This window comes from Platalea leucorodia, assembly GCF_965183815.1.
Source record: "Platalea leucorodia genome assembly, chromosome: Z".
Lineage (NCBI taxonomy): Eukaryota > Metazoa > Chordata > Aves > Pelecaniformes > Threskiornithidae > Platalea > Platalea leucorodia.
The window spans coordinates 61,960,485-61,976,230 of record NC_138858.1 but is presented as its reverse complement, the minus strand read 5'-3'; positions in this window follow the sequence as shown (position 1 = coordinate 61,976,230).

Sequence of the window (15,746 nt, the reverse complement as noted above, 5' to 3'; positions counted from 1 at the left end):
TTAAAAAAAAAAGTAACTTTGTAAATACAGAACTTAGAATATCCATTTAATTCTCATCAAAATGTGCGAAAAGGAAATACCTATCTTTTCCATTTGCCTTTTAAAATACAGATTACTGTGATATCTCAGAACTTCTTGCAGAACAAGAAACCTGGACACTGCTGGCACTGAACATTCAGTTCATCTTCAGTTTTAACTTGCAATGTCTCATTTCATGTGTTCAAAGACACCTTAAAAGAAATTAAATGAAGTATACACTGGTCAGACTACCACTGTACTGAGGACTTAGCTTCAAGTTAGGAAAATTATTGTCTCTTCTCCCCAAAAGAATGCTGTATGTAGAGCTGAAGAGACATGAAATCTGGGGCTTTGTCACTGAAATGAATAATAGTATGGTTGTTGGTACCACATGTTGACATGCAGCATGGTATACCTTTTAGAACTGTCTTTCAGCTATGAGATCTTATGAAACCATGACGCAAAAGTTTCCAAAACCAAAATCAAAGCAGAATTTATAAACTTAATCAAACACTTTTGGGTCCCAAAATTATCTGGCTAAAATGTGGGCAAAATGGTTACTTTCAGACTATGCAATGTTACTCTTCTCTTCTCAGTAGCTGCCTGTAGCATATGAAATAGGAGCCTTAGAAGAATTTGTGGAGACTTGCAATCACATGATGAATAATTGGTTAGTGATTAAGATTTTTGATTGAATGACAGGTCAGCATTATACTGCAGGAAAAGATCCCAGATGAAAGAAGCAGTTGAATTTATAACTGCACCCAGGTTAAGCAGAAAAAAAGTGAGTAACACCCTTCTGAATTCCTTATGAGTCAGCAGGTTGATCACAGACAAACGGAAAGACAAGTTCAGGGGAAAATGTACCTGACAATGCTGACAAATAAAAATATTTAATTTGTTAACTAAAAAAAAATGGAAAAAGGAAAATTACTCCCCATCCTGCTAATTGCTACAGCAATTGAAACCTGTTGTGAAACTTCATTTTGGATGCTGGAGAATTAAAATCATGCTGAATTGCATTTTGCAAAGGACTACTCATAATGAAACCATAAAATAAGGATCTTCCTCATTTTGTCAGTTATTTTGAAAACTGTGACACAAACAGCAGGTGTTTGAAAGCCTTAATGTGTTATCTCTATGATCGGTAGCAGGAAAACAACCCTCAACCAGCATCCTCACTTATTTTAGAGATGCCCCAAACTTTTAAAGTACCATCTGGTTGCAATCAAGTCTTTCAGTAAGTGTGAATACATAGGCTATAGCTCATGATGTCTGTGTGGGCAGATGTAACATGCAGAATTATTAATAGAGTGTTGGACCTCAAGTGATTCAGTTATGTCTATGTGCTATAAATTATAAGGTAGCACTCAGAAGTCAGCAAAACCTGAAAGCTGTGTGGTTTTAGCTGTTAAAGCTCCAGAGGAATACATGATAACTCAGATTCTCATTCTAAGTCATAAAGAGAAATCTCGTCTATCCTTAGCTGCAGGCATTCTCCCTTTTAGCATATATTCTGTCTGTGACACTACAGCAAGTATACAACCATGATATTCCCAAGGACACAATGAGTTAGTGCTTGCATGAAAGGACAGCAGAAGTTGATTACATATTGTCAAACTAACGGAGGAACTGTGAGAAATTTAGAATATTCTTTAAAGATAAATACTTGGAAGAAGAATGCAGTTTTCATTTTACAACAGCAAAACCAAAAAAGGTTGGATATCTGGTCATTTTAGAAGAAAAGTGCCAACCCAACATGTGCTATTGTCTTGCAGGAGTGACTGCTAGGTGGAAATGAATACTTCAAATGTGCTGAATGTTATTTTTCATCCAATATGATAGAAAGATTTCTTTATGTTAACATTGCTTACTGCAAGACCACCTGCTACATGGCTTGCAGAAATACGGTCTTACTTTGGCTCTGACACACACCAGCTTTCTAAACTCATAAAAAAAGTTTCCTACAAGGTCAAAGGAACATCATCAGTAGCTGAGGCAAAGGACTGGAAGAGGTCAGTTACATTATGCTAAGCCTTTCATCTGCAGGTCACTAGTTCAAATTCAGCTAAGGTTTATACCAGCTAAAAGTAATTAGGATGACTGCTGGTCTATCTGAAACATTATTGACTTCTACATCACAAAAGTCATCCATACAACCAATTTTTGTGTTCAGATTCTTTTCCTAGGGGTTAAATGAGCCACACCTGCAGGTACGGCATGTCAGAGTTGAGACCTAAGGGCAGACAACATGGGGAAACATGCTTCATTTTCACTGAGCTGGTTATGTGAATAAAAGGAAATGCTGGTCTCCAGAGGTCTTAAGGGCACCTTTCGTAAGCACCGTATTGATCAAAATGATACATGTTGTTTGTCTTCCATGCAGACACACACAACACTTCCTTTAATGGGTTTTGTTTGTTTGTTTGTTTCATCCCAAAGGGATAATTTTCAGGTTTCAAAGATAAAGACTTTGACATAGGTTTTGTTGTTTGTTTGTTTGTTTATTTCTTCATTTTCTTATAGGAACTTTGTCATAAATGGAATAGATAGAACACTTAACTGAGCTGGGGCCAAGCAAAAATTTTGCATATTGAAAATATATTAAAGAAATACTGTAGTTGTTTGGATTTTTTGGGGGGAGCGGGAGGGCTTGATTTTTTTTTCTTTAATAATACTTATTTCTGTGTTACAAGATCTGAAGCCATATTTTACCCTCAAAAATTGTACTAAACAATAATGAGATTGTATGGCAGAAGAGATTTTCTCTAGCATAAAACCAATAAATCTTAAGTAAGAATCCTATTTCTGTGATTCCCGTGAAAATATCTAACTTCTTATTTATTTGATTTACTTCCTTCTTTGTGTATCATAAACGTGGAAAAATTGCAGCTGCATCTATACAGCCTTGAAAACATGGTGAGGATAGGAAGATGAACATATAAAAGCAACTAGCAGAATTCAACATAATCTATACTACACTTTTGATACTATCTCCCATAACATTTTCAATAACAAAGTGATGAAGTGAAGGCTAGACAAGTGACAGAGAGGTAAGCTGAAAACTGGCTAAATTGCCAGGCTCAAATGACTGTGATCAGCAGCACAAAGTCCACCTGGAGGACATTCACCAGGGATGTACCCTAGTGATCAATACTGGGGCCAACACTGTTAACATCTTCATTAATGATCTGGATGATGGCATAGAGTGCACCCTCAGCAAGTTTGAAGATGATACAAAATTGGGGGCAGTGGCTGATGCACCAGAAGGTTGTGTTGCCATCCAGAGGGACCTGGACAGGCTGGAGAAACGGGCTGACAGGAACTTCATGCAGTTCAACAAGGAGAAATGCACAGTCCTGCACCTGGGGAGGAACAACCCCACACACCAGTACAAGCTGGGGACCACCCAGCTGGAAAGCAGCTTTGCAGAAAAAGACCTGGGAATCCTGGTGGGCAAGAAGGTGACCCTGAGCCAGTAACATGCCCTTGTGATTTCCTCTGAACATCAGGAAACACTTTTTTACTCTGAGGGTGACTAAGCACTGGCACAGGTTGCTCAGAGAAGTTGTGGAGTCTTCATCCTTGGAGATATTAAAAATATGAATGGACATAGTCCTCGGTAGCCTGCTCTAGGTGTCTCCCTGCTTTGAGCAGGTATTTGGACTAATTGTTCTTCAGAAGTGCCTGCCAGCCTCATCTGTTCTGTGGTACTGCGATACTCAGCAAGATTTTTTACCATCACATGTGTGTTGAGATAAGTATGGGTAAAACAGTTTGGTATGTATGGCTCGCAATCCCATATTTTCTGTGTTTCCTCCTCATCTCTATATAACTGAAATATCCAATAACTTTCCTTAGGTTAGTTGGTGAACATGTCTTATATCAAAGAAATCCGTCTGGAGACATTTCTGTCAGGATTTAGTGACCCCTTCCTACCCGAGTCATTTACTACAGAGTAATATGTACTCAGCTTCAATAAGCCAGAAGAAATATTTGCAAGGAAAAAAAAAAAAAAAAATCCAGGAAAACAAAAATAAAGAATGTTGCTGGCAGAAGAAAAGAAAAAAAGGAAAAGAACAAGAACAAAAAAAAGCTATTATCTGTAAGGTAATTTATTTCCGTTGGTACTCAGAATAGTAACAGTTACAGTAACTCATTCTTTATTCATTATTATCAAATTGTGCTCAATGTTTCGACTTGTTTGTCTTTTAGTTCTTATTACTGATCTTTACAAGACACTCATGTCTTCTCCCTTTTTTTTCCTCTCCTTTTTCTGATTTGGTGAAAGAACTCTTCTTGCCTATGCCTGTATGTCTACTTACCTATCTACCTACTTAGCATTTCCTTGACAGCCTGAGAGTAGGTGAGAGAAGAATTCTACTGTACCTCTGGGGAAAACATACAGACTTCAGTCTTTTGTAGACTGTCTTTTCTCTGTTGAATACATTCTTTATTTTTGAACTTTGTGATATGTGATTATCTTCTGACATGGCTGTAGTGAGTGCTTCAAAGTGCTTTGCGAAGTGCAAAGATAAATGTGCAAAGGTGTCCTGATCCAATGTCAGGGGAGGTTTCAATACGATCTCAAGGACGAGATTAAGCCGCTAACGAGGTCAAATGCCGTACAACCTTTTGACTTTATTTTGGTGAACGAAGGGGTGAGGAGCGGGTAGGGAGACGGGGCGGGGAAGAGAGAGAGAGAAAGGGATAAAAAAAAAATGAGCAAAAGAGTGGGTGAGAGGAAAAAGAGAGAAAGAGCGTGCTCAGGCGGGTGAGAAGAGAGCAACGTAGGGGAACTAGCTACTGCCACTCTGAGTCTGGCGTTATCCCATCGATCAAAGGTCCAGTCGGTCCAGCCTCTGTGTCCGCAGGATCAGCTTCCAAGGAGCGCACGGGGTAGCACGAGAAGAAAAAGAGAGGAACTCAAAAGGCGCGCGCGGTCCTTTTATAAGGCCATGAACATGCGCAGAACGGGTCTGCGTACATGCAGTTTGCGCTTCTGCTTTTCGCGCCCTGGTGTCTACATAGGCGTACGTGCAGTCCATGGCCCCACCTTTCCTGTCCTGGTCTCTGCACTCGCGCGCTGTGGTGGTTTCGCCGGGGGCTGGATGTCGAAGCCAGAAGATGGAAGTAGAACGGCAATGTCGAGGCAATTCTGGTTCCATCACAGTCCTCGACAAAAGGCTATAAGGGGAGTGCTGTCTCACAGAGAGAGTGCTGAGCATTCCAGGTGATCTTAAAAGATGCTGCATGACTTACATTGCTGATGGTAAATAATTAGGGTAGACATAATATCGCATATAGGGACAATCAGATGTATTTAACCTAAGACAATTATATCATGACTAATAAATCATGGCCTTAGTTTAGGAAAAGTGCTTATCCACACAATGGATGCCAGAGCTCGGCATGACAAATTCCAGCACTAAGTTTGGCTTTGTAATGCTTTTCTTTCTTTGTAATTTAAGTCACAAGGCTAGATGCATTTTTTCCATATATCTTAAAATCAGACCTCTAGAATAAATATAGGATACTCTAAAGTAAATTCTACTGGTAATTAGAAAGTAAGATATTCACCTGTACACTGCTCAACACTCACAAAGTGCTTATCTCTGTAATGCTGCTTCTTCTAGTTCCTTTTAGTTCACTGATACTTTTTCCTCCACCAAAAAGCAGTAATAGTCTTCTCCTGAGTGTTTACTATTTGTAAAAAGCACTAGGAAACAGAATGTGCACCCAAGAAACTAGCACAAAAGAAATGGTAATCATTAGAGTGATTAGCAAAACAAATTATTTTGCATGAAAAAAAAGAAAAAGAAAAAAAACTTCTGTGCTTAGATAGAGTATGATGTGTTAGAATATGAGGTTATTTGTGAATTCAAATTGGAATTTGTGAAACCTGTGAAGGACAAGCTGTGTTTTCACAAAGAGGGAGAAATGTCTCTGCATCCCCTGTCTGCAGTGATAAATACTTAATTCCTGTCCTGTGGGATCATATAGAGATGACCACGGGCATTCAGTCTCCTTACAGAGATACAGAAATATGTATTAAGCAGACTGAGGACTGGAACACTAAATCTTTAGCATCAGACTAAGTATTCATAATTGTCATCATTCTTAATGATTTCATACGTTATGTCATAAAAAAGGTCTAATCTCTCCTGGCAAAGCGATTCTACAGAGCTCCAACTCAGAATACAGTATAGTCTTGTGCTTAATTCATTCACAGGAGAGGCAGAGGAGACAACTTCTAATCCACCTCAGGGAAAATAAATAAATAAATAAATAAATAAATAAATAAATAAAGTGAATGTTTTATGTGTGAGAATGAAAAGAGTGGGTGAATTATTAGTCATATTCATTCTTAGCTAGTAGGCAAATTAATATCAAGTTACTTCAGTTGTTGCTTGATTTTTTGCCACATTAAGTATTTTATAAGATTTCTTTGTTGAAAGAAATATGAGGAGAAACCAAGACTCCAGAATCTCCTTTGATTAATTATTTGGGAAGCAAGAAAATTATTTCCACTCACCTTACACTAAATTCATTCTGTATCCAAAAATACTGCTGGGAGACAAACTCTCTTTGAGCAGTTCATGGAGTCTTTGACCATAGCCAAACTCTTTACTCTTTCCTTCTTTGTGATTTATCCATTTATGCAGGGGAATTATAATTTATTTTTATTTTTGTTGGAACTGTGTTTTTGCATGCATAGATATATACATTCCCATAAAGTACACATGAAAAAGATAATCCAAAAGAAAAAGCCTCTCTAGCTCAAGGTTTAAGGTGGCCATGCTGAGCTATAGTTTTGGGACATGGTAACAGAGACAGTACCAAGAGCTTTAGGGACAAACAGTTTATCTCTAAATAATGGTACAGTAATGAATACAGATTTATTATCTGTGTCATAATGACAGAAGAGCCAGCAATTCCCTAAGATTGGGCTAAACTTGCTGTCCAGGCATGCAAAGACTTACAGGACCATGGCTATCGGGCAGGCCGGCAGGAAGAAGAACAAAGCAATATTAGGGCAATCGGGCAGTTCTAGGCTTACAAACAAATGTAAATATTGTTTCTTAAAAAAACATACCTGTCTCTGCTCTTAAATTTCTTCATCAATTTGATTTTTCATCTGTAATTTCTTATAAATAAGAGTTGTCAAAGGTTCTCTTTTTTAAGTATCTCTTCTAACGTCACGGTATAGAGAAAGAGCATCAGTCACCATACGTGAATATCATTCTAGGTTTAAAGATTTATTGACTCTGTGTTTGTTATTGGTATTAAGAGACTTGTCCATTCGCATGACAGGGCTGATTAATTTGGATCAAAGTTTTGTGCGAGTTTGCAAAAAGATGGAAAAAAGTCTCCACTCAGAAAGTACAATGTACATGCTGGGCAAAAAAAGGCACGTGGTTTTAAGTCTCTGTTCCTGAACATTGCTTTTTTCTGTAAAAACAAGTACAAAAATAGGTAGGGAGGAGTAGAGGAGAGACCTGTGAGCAGCTCTCAGGAGTAAGGTTGCCTCAGTTTTTCTCTGGGGTTGCCTTTACTTACATGAAGAGATTCAGGAATCTCAGTTCCCCCTAAAAGAAATGCCTAAATGTCAAAAAACCAAAATGTCTGTCTTCATACATAAAATCTTGTGTGCTACAGGTGAAGAATATTGTCACATATTACTCCCATAGATACTGTCTGCATGTGTTACTCAGGTACATGCCAATACGATAACTTTCTGTTCTGAAGTTATGTTTTGACAAAATCTTAATTTACTGTGGGCAATGTGTTTCTGTAAAGGACATTAAATTAGCTATAAGGACTGTTGAATATAGAATCGTCATTGTGGGCTGTATTGCTTTTAGGTGGCTATAACATTCAGTTGAAATCTTGGAATCTGAAATGGAATTACTTTGATTTAGAGTCATAAGACTCCATGCTGACTTATAATTTACAAAACCAATATCTGCTGAAAAATACAGAAATAGCAAATCTTACACAAGTCAAATCATTAGTGAAAGTGGACTTAAAGACAGTAAAAACATCTAAGAGGAATATCTGTGGTGGGACAAAAATGTCTCAGAAGTTTTCTCATAACTTGGATGGTTTTACAATTTTTTTTACATATGAAATACCAAGCTGCAAGTTAATTACATACACCTATTTAAAAGCATATATGACTATTTTACAGTTACCTAATCTAATTTAGATGGGTTTAATAGTATTTTAGTTTAGTTTCTATATAGTTTACAGTGTTAAGACTCATAGTCCTAGTAATAAATAAAAACACTGTGCCTTTTTGTTGTTGTTGTTTTTTATTATTCCTAATATTGAATGAAAGAGGTGAATAACGCCAGCTGCTGTTAGTTAACATGAAGCTGCTTGAACTTTGTCTACTGCATAGAGGCTCTTGGTTAACTTGTCTGGGAATCTTTGTGTATGTGAAACTTCCTAGTGTACACAATAACGCATAAAACCAACGCAAACACATACAACTAAATACCTTTACCTAAAAGATAGCTATGAGACATAAGAACAAAACAGCTAACAAATACTAAAAAATCCCAACAGACCCAGAAGTATTGCCTTTTTGCTGACTTTAAATTGCCTCTAGCATTAAACACCAGATTTTAGACAAATAGAACTGAATGTTCTCAGATTTATCATTTAGAAATTAATTTCTCAAAATCTCGCTGACAGATTGAGTAATATGAAATGAATTATCAGAAATACTGTTCTTCAAGATATAACTTCTGTTGTAATTGTGTATCACCTTACCCAATGGGGTCCTGCATCTGACTAGAATCTCCAAATAGTACCGTGACAGCAATCCTTTAAAATAATAGATATTAAAACTAAATCCTATCTCCTGTAGCCTCTTTGAAGTCAGTAAAATTAGACAGAAATGAGTATTGTCATGTACATTTCTGAGGAATAAATAACAAGCAGCTGTTTAATAACATTTTGTGCAAAAAAACAGAGATCATCATAACAGAAAAGATGGTGAACAATGGTTACCTTTACCTGAATATTAGAGAAAAACAAAAAAAAAATTGTTATGCAAGAGCACAATAAAACACAAATACTAAAACTATGAGAAAAAATGCTGAATATAGAAATTTGGGTATGCTAACTTAAAAGTGAAGAAAATCAAATTCCCTCTGTAACAGTCTTTCTATTCCCTTTATATTATAACAGAACAATGACAAAAATCATACAACTGTCATACACACTGTTTTATAAAAAGTAAGACATTCTGGCTTCACACAAATGTCAATCACATATTTTAATATTCATCATATGAATATTTTAAATAAAAAAAGAGAGCATATTTGTCATAACATCTGGCATGTATTTCTCTATATCAAGGAGATTCTAATTAATTGCGCAAAACATGCCGTATGCCAATAAGCCATGTAGTGACTACAGCATACACTGCAGTCTTGTCACATCTCATAAACTTCCTGTAACACCTCTGAAGATGCCCAGTGTTTTAATAGAGGAATTCAACTGAAAATACAGGCATATTAGGAAACAAAGTGGTATGCAGTGTGGCTCTGTTTTTTAACTAGTATTGATACTTCCTTTAATGAGTTAAAAAAAAAAAAAAGATATTGGAATTCCTTTAAGATATTTTTTATTTTTCAGTTAAAAATACTCAATCCAGATATGTAGAAATACATGAAATTCAAAATAATGACAGAAATGTTTATATTTTGTAGTTCCTTAATGTCTCTAAACATTCTAAGTACAAGTTTGTGTCTAGCATTGAGTTTTACTGTTTAAAGCCTGTCTACTAAGACAGCCACCGTGGTGCTCACTCTCTTATCATAGGACATAATGGCAGATGCTGTAGATGTGATACTATGGAGGAAAAAAAGGGTGGGTGGGGACAAATGGCTTAAATACTCCTTTACAATAAAGACATAGTGCAAAGTAACTAATGATTTGGCAAATCATTATTGGCTAAGAAACAGTGATAGCCTGAGCTCTAAATCTCAAAATCTAACCTTTACCTGATATGAAAAGTTTTCTTTGTAGCTAGAGAGTATAAATTACAGTACTTTGAAATACTTTTCAGAATGAATTTTTAAAGTCTCATAGTTATGTCATAAAATATCAGGTTTGAAAACCTGGTTCAGTGACTTTTAAAATTCTTGGTGTTTAAAATTCAGTTCTGTTTATACGCACAGTTTGCAAAATTGGGATCATGAGTTTCTGGGAAGATGATGCCTATTTGTTCTTGTAATTTTTACTCCAGTTAAATAATTTGGTTCGTTGGTTAGTTGTTTTTTTGTTAAGAGCACAGTAGAACCTCAAAACCAATCTTTTTTTCTTTCTGCCTTATACCTCAGGACCCATAATACATGGCAAATGTGTCTCACTGTGTCCATTTCTCACATTTCTACTCTGTCCACACTCCTGCTTCACCTGGACAGCCTTTAGGCTTTCAGAGGAAGCAACAAAGTGCCTGAGTTTATAAGCAGAAGACAACTAAGTTACACAAACAGTTTGTGGGTTTTTTTAATGACTCCACAGAACTCTGGTTCAGAAAATAAACATAAATCACTTTTGGAGGCATATCAGGTCTTCTGAATTTGCTTGCATGGTTAACACACTGTGGGAAGCAAAACTCTTCTACTTTAGCACAGAAAAGGCATAGCTGAGGGGTTTTTTGTTTCGTTTCTTGGTGGGGAGGCAGGTTTGGTGAGCTTTTTTTGTTTGTTTTGTTCCTTCAGCTCTTTAAAATCATTCAAGATAAAAACAAATATGACATAGTATAAACTATTATTTGTCATTCAGATCTTAGATGATTGCCAACATAGAAAGAAATGCAATTTAATATAGCAGAATATAAAATAATAAGTCTGAATGCAATGTATCATAAGAGAAGCATGATATTTCTCCTTTTGAGATGGTTATGCAACCTGATGACTGGGAAAAGGCTTTCCAGGCTTCTGGCACCTGAAGCTATAGAATACGGTATATCATCTATAAAATCAACAAATTGGTTAGTTAGCCTCATCATTAAAGATCTGACAAATCTAAGCATTCTTATTCCACACTGCTTTTTAATTTTGTCAAAATAAATTTTCAATTTTGTCAACTTCATAAAAAATTGTTGCTATTTTCCAAAAGAGGCTTAAATATTATACTCCAAGGATGTTTTCAGATTTTAAGTGCTATTATTGAGAAGATGCTCAAAGATGATATAACATAAAACCAGGAACCAATCATCACAAAAAGTTAGATGATTATGGCTCAGAACATCTTACATTAGGAAAATTATAATAATCAGTCATCTTGAAGCTTGTATTTATATACAGGTAAATCAAATGTAATGTTACTGGCATTTAAATAGTCACATTAAAACGTATTTGATTTACATGAGACTAGAAGAGTACTTGGGTGAAATATCCTACAGTCTTTCCTTGCTCTTCCTTGGACATTGATTCCTTAAGTGCTTGCCTGAAATGAGATATAAATTTGTATATCTGAAATGCATAAAGGCTAGATAACCTTTGGTGTGACTCATTTGGGCTATTCATATGCTCCTTTGGGTCAAAGCCGATTGAATTAAAAATGCATCAGGCTGAAAGAATTAGATCTGCTACATCTAAGCAGAACTAAAAAATGATGAAAAATTGAGAAAATTCATATAACTACCTCCTGTGTTGAAAGAAATAGAAAAGTGTATAATAAATTTGAAAACAAGGAATACAGAAATGTAAAAGAAGCAGTTGATTGTTTCTATGCCGGGTTCTTTTCCTTAACAGGTATTTTTTGTTCTTACAGTCCAGAACATGAAGGTCATTTAATTAGACTATTTCATTAGACTATTAGAGTGAGTCTACTATAAAAATTGTATATTAACAATGTGTTTAGGGGAGAATATTAAAACACTTTTCTACCTAGATAAACAAAATCGCTTTCATACAGTGTCATTTAATATGCTGTTTTAAAACTATGGCAAGTTCCCTGTGCAATGTAAAATCTACATTATACACAGCTTTACAGAATGTGTTATAGGAACTAAGCATTGCCAGTGAACAGGAATGTCATAGGCTATGGGAACTGAATTCTCTCAGTGCCAGGAGGCACACAAGGCGTGAACATCGTTCTTCCACTTCGATCGGTCTGCGGCTGTGTGCCGTGCCGCTTCCCAAGAGTTTCAGCCTGCACCATTCCTCTCAACCTCCACCATCCGACGCCAGGTCATTTTTGGACGACCCTGCTTTCTTCTTCCCTCTGGAGTCCACCCAAGGGCCACAGCGCAGTCTTCTGTCGTTTTTTTCCTCAGGACATGACCGATCCAGTTCCATCTCCTCCTCCTCACTTCGTTACTGATTTTCTCCATCCCCGCCATTTCTGATGCTCGTCGTTTCTGCAACTTTTTATTTTTTTTTTCCGGGAGGAGGTAATTGGCCTCCTGCCCAACCCCCATGACTTGGAGGGCCAGCGGTTTTTCTGTCAGGGTGGCCTTCCCTTAGGCTGCGTTGGTTTGCGGCACCTTCTTCAATTTTATCTGGTGCACCCTCCAGAGAGGGATCCCCTATCCACCACCCAGGGGACGCTCCTTCTAGCCGTGCAGCCCCAGCCGAAGGCATAGGCTATGTGCACAAGTGAAAATCTACCACAGCTGGTCAGTGTGAAGTCAGAGACAACTGGGCACTCATTTTTTTTTTCTGTGGTTTAAACTGTATGTTTATCATTCAGGGACAAGCAGGTGTAAGTATAACTCTTAGTTGCATAGGATTTTGATCTGGGTGGTGGGTTGAGTGAAATGACAAGCTTATTAGTACAAATCTTGAATTATCTTCTGACTAGGTGCTGCCTAAGTTTGCCGTTCTCTTATGAAGACCTAAATGGTACACCACAAAAAAATATTAAAGAAAAAAAAGACATGGAGCTCTGATTTGTCTGCTTATAGGAAACTGAAGACTGGGACTAAATTGAATGTAAATTTTTGAAGCTGTTGTTTGAGGCAACAGGGATAGCATTAAACTCATGTAAAAGAAGAGTTTGGCCAAAAGAAACACATGGCTGTTAAAAAGCTTTATCTTAAACTTTTGCAAAACAGAGAACTATTAAGAGAAATTTAAAACATAAGAGATGCAAACTGTGCAACCAAAGTTCTATACGTTCCTAAAAAGATACAACCAGATAAATTATCAAAAAGGGAGGTGTTTTCATTAAGCAAACAAACGAACTGCAAATTAGTTATGTAAGAAGGAGGATTTGTTAGATTTCTCTTTTAGCAAGTCAAGAAAATATTAGATTGGGGGCTTTTCATACATTTTGCTGGAAAATTAAACACGGCAGATATACAAAATCATGTTCTGCATAGCTCATCATTGTATATGAATTTTTCTCTAGACAGTTATACAGAACAGACCTCAGTAAAAGAAATAAATAAAACAGAACTGATCTGATATGTACTCAACTTATTTGTGCACAGTCTGCCATTGCATCGTAAGTGCTGAAATGTAAGAAAAAGTACCATACCAATTAATAACAGTCAATTTTTTAAGGCTGTGGAAAAATTTACCTTGCAGACCTGTGAATTATTTTTTTTTAGATTTATTGCATTATTAAATTAAACATGAGTTTAGCTGTTCTTTTACAAAAAAACTTAAAACATGCTGCTCTGCAGTTTGAATACCTTGGAAATAATAACACTCAGTCCTGTGAATGTATTTATCAGTTTACAGCAATTAATCTTCCAAATAGTAATTTTGACAATTTGAGATTTTCATTAAGTATACATTACGTTGCACTATTGAAACTTGAATTCAGAAAAAGATAATTTTTTAGACCAAGTTCCTCAGAAAGAAGTGTGAGTGCCATCACATTAAACTGCATTGTTCTGTGAACAACACTGAATTTTTGAGTGCATTAATTTCTAATTTGACTTAAACAAAAATCAATCTCAAGCTCTCTTAAGTAGAGTAATGGGAGGGCTTAAGCATGTCCTACAGCTGAAGGAAGTGTCATGTGAAATTCTGCTTATATTAAAAATGGTAAATATATACAAAATAAATCCATCCTCTAGAATGCACTTATTTCCCAAAAGATAAAAGTTTATATGGATTTATGTCTGTCTGAATTTAGTCCAAATCAGTCAGAATTTGATGCCAGTTCTTATTTCAGATTATGTCTGGTCTCGAAGCTGTCACTTAACTGTTCTCAGTTTCTTTTCAGCACCTGTAAATTTAGATAATATTTAGAAAATGAATAATATTTACTAAACCACGTCAAATGAGTGTGAGTGGTTACACCCATATGAGTAAATGATTACTTGCATTGGTGTTGAGAGACCTTTGGGAGACCTCAACGGACATCAGTAGAGGAGTTTTGCAAGGACCAGTCTAGAAGGTGATCCTGTGTAGTATTTTCATTAATGAATCTGGACAAAATAAAGCAGCAAGACAACTCAGTTTGTCATGGAACAAAACTGAGAGGTATCTGTTAATATAGATAATACAAAAGAAAAAGTGAATAACTTTAATGATTGAGATATTCTAGATATGGGGTGGCATATAGTGCCACAAATTTAAAACAATTTGTCTACTAAAGACTAACAAGAATTTTATCTAAAATTCCTCAACTGGATATGATTGGAAGTGAAAAAATCTTAATAACATGATAATTAAGATATTATGTTTCCATGAGAGTACAAACAAGATAGTTCCAGTAGAAAAAAAGGAGCATTCCTGAGCACTGATGAGAAAAAGGGAGATGTTTCATCTCAACACAAGAAAGAAATTTTTTATAATAAGAACAATGTGTCACTGGAACTCTCTCCCTAGGGATGTGGTACAGTTCCCATTGCTGAAGGTTTTCAAGATGCCATTGGACAGGGTGCTAGATAATCTCATCTAGCCTCCCTTTCCCACAAGAAGTTGGATCAGATGATCTTTCGAGGTCCTGTCCAAACTGAGCTATCTTATGATTCTACAAACTCATCTGAAATACAGGGTGTCTTCTTGTTAAACTATGAATTGAAATAGGAACAGATGAAGATGAAGCCTGCTGATATGTTTAAGGCAGTGCAAAGGCACTTACATTAAAAAAAAAAAAAAAGCAAGGGGTTGACTTGTTGGACCTAACAGGTTCATGAAAGGAACAAGAAATTTCTGAATACATGAAAGGAAGAAGAAATACTTACATAAAGGACAGTGTTGGTGCAAGATCAAATAGACAAGCTATCCCTCAATAAGTTTAGGCTGGATATTAGAAGGTGTCCAGTCATCAGAAACATGGTTCCTGGAATAGACTTTTAATAAATGTAATGAGTCCTTATTGATTAGTTTTGGAAGTGATCATTAAATGTTGTTACCTGATTAAGAGAAGATAGATTTGATGACCTGGAATAACCAATTTCCACTAAAGCACAAGGAATTAGTATGACAAAATGGTAGCAAAGAAATACTGGATGCTAGATGAAGCTTTAATCCTGTTCTCATTTATATCCCATTGATGAAATGAATGCAAATTTCTGCAAGATTTGGTCCTCTGTTACCCTATGTGAAGCATGGAAATGAAATGCAAAGGTTTTGATTAATCAAGATTTCATATCAGAGAAGAAATACAAACAATGCATTAAAGCAATTCTAGAACACAGTTTTGTTGTGGGGTATTTTTGTTTTGTTTTTAGTTGTTTCTCTATTATGGCCTTTCAAGCCCTGTTGTCAGTTTTCTTCCTGTGAGTTACTCAGCTAGAAATA